Genomic DNA, 2,500 nt, shown 5'->3' on the forward strand with positions numbered 1-2,500 from the left:
TTGCCAAGGCTAGGCATATAGAGAGGAATGGACCACGGTTGCCAAGGTTGCGCAAGTTTTGGGCATTTTTTGCCCGGATATGCCCAAGTATGCCCCGATAGGCCCGTTACGCCCCGGTATGAACGCGTATGCCCGGATAGACTCGGTATGCCTTGGGATACATGCGTATGCCCCGATAGGCTTGGTACGCCCCGATATGCGCACGTGTGCCCCAGTAGGGCTCGGTATGCCCCGGTATGTACGCGTGTGCCCTGATAGGCCCGGTATGCCCCGATATGCACACGTGTGCCCCAATAGGGGTCGGTATGCCCCGGTAGGTACGCGTGTGCCCCGTAGTGCACGTTTCGCAGAACTCCCCGCATGTCCCGCCCCTATATGTAATACTTACTTACTTACTTACTTTCTTTCTTGCTTGCTTGCTTGCTTGCAATGGTTGGGAGTGCCCGGCATGCCCCGCTGCAGAGACCAAGGGCGCAATGACTTGGCACCGCGGATGCCGGGACTCCGGCACTTCCCGTGGCACTGATGGTTGGTTCCAAAGACAAAAGGCCGTGCAAGGCCACCGCACCGCTGATGATTTTGCTCGTGCTGGCGCCGTTGGGCAGCATTGATGGTCGGTTGCAAAGAAAATGCGCGATTGCTCCTGTCGGGGACTGGCAAGCCAAGGCCAAGCGAGCCATGGCAACGCGGATGATGGCTCCAGCTGGCGCCCCGGCACTTTCTGTGGCATTGATGCTCGGTTTCAAAGACAAACGTGCGCAGGACCAGGGGACCGCGGATGACTGCTCGTGCTGGCCTCGTTGGGCGGCATTGATGGTCGGTTGCAAAGAAAATGCGCGATTGCTCGTGTCGGGGACTGGCAAGCCAAGGCCAAGCGAGCCATGGCAACGCGGATGATGGCTCCAGCTGGCGCCCCGGCACTTTCTGTGGCATTGATGCTCGGTTTCATAGACAAACGTGCGCAGGGCCAGGGGACTGCGGATGACTGCTCGTGCTGGCCCCGTTGGGCGGCATTGATGGTGTGTTGCAGAGAGCATGTGCGATTGCAAGTGTCGGCCGGGTTTGGGTTCCCTTGGGCTTTCGGGCGCCTTGGACGCAGTCTTGCGAAGACCATGGGCACAAGGCCCCGTCCTGGCCCCTTGTTCGATTCGCTCTCGTCTTGCGCTTGCTTCCAAGGTCCTCCATGACCTTCCCCATGGCCTTGCTAGATCCCCCCCATGACGCATGACCTCTGTCCGTTGATTGGTTTTGAGTGCACACCATGCCCGGCTTGGCACCGTGTTGTCGCTTGAGTGGCATTTGGATCGTGCATGGTGGTGGGCTACCTGCCAATGCGCACAAGCCTTGCACACTAGCCTTGCGCACGAGCCTTGCACAAAAGCCTTGGACACAAGCCTTGCGCACAAGCCATGCACACAAGCCTTGCACACAAGCCATGCATACAAGCCTTGCTCACAAGCCTTGGGCACTGGCCCATCGCACTAGCCTTGCACACAAGCCTTGCGCACTAGCCTTGGGCACGAGCCTTGCGCACTACCCTTGGGCACTAGCCTTGCACACAACCCTTGGGCACTAGCCTTGCGCACCAGCCTTGCCCACAAGCCTTGCACACCAGCCTTGCACACTAGCCTTGCATACAAGCCTTGCACACTAGCCTTGCACACAGGCCTTGCTCACTAGCCTTGGGCACTAGCCTTGCGCACTAGCCTTGGGCACTAGCCTTGCACACAGACCTTGGGCACTAGCCTTGCGCACTAGCCTTGCCCACGAGCCTTGCACACTAGCCTTGCACGCAGGCCTCGCAAGCTAGGCATGCTTGGGCGAGCAGCTCCCGCAGCAAGTCGGCGGGTGTAGGCATGGCTGGGCGCAGATCCCGCATCGTCCCGTCGCGTCTGGGCGCAAACCCGTCGCGTCTCGTTGCGTCTTCAGAAGTCGTCGCTAACAGCACCTTTGGTTGCCACTGGTGGTTAGGCGGGTTGGTTGCGCAAACCCTATAGGAGGGTGGTATGCTGCGGGGCGCTGGAATGCGCAGGTTTAGGGCGTTTTTGCCCGGATAGGCACTGGAATGTGCTGGTTTTGGGCGTTTTTGCCTGGATAGGCTAAGGAATGGGCATGCTTTGGGCGTTTTTGCCCGGATAGGCACTGGAATGGGCTGGTTTAGGGCGTTTTTGCCTGGATAGGCTAAGGAATGGGGCATGCTTTGGGCGTTTTTGCCCGGGTAGGCACTGGAATGCCTGGCCTTGGCTGGGCATTGCTGGGTTGGGCTCCCTTGGCCTTTCAGGCGCCTTGGATGCTGTCTTGTGAAGACCATGGGCACAAGGCCATGGCATATAGTGGGGAATGGACCATGGTTGCCAAGGTTAGGCAATATAGAGGGCGGTGGGCGAGTAGGCCATGGCGTCACTTGTTTGCCCGTGTTTGCTCCCTGTGTGCGTTGTTTGGTTTTGGGAGCACACCTACCTTGCTAGGCTCGGCGGCTTACCCCTGCCCTTGTGGGTAC

Source organism: Tasmannia lanceolata, unplaced genomic scaffold, assembly GCF_043159265.1.
Source record: "Tasmannia lanceolata isolate RefF3 unplaced genomic scaffold, GAP_Taslan_0.1 ptg000101l, whole genome shotgun sequence".
In the NCBI taxonomy this organism is placed as follows: Eukaryota; Viridiplantae; Streptophyta; class Magnoliopsida; order Canellales; family Winteraceae; genus Tasmannia; species Tasmannia lanceolata.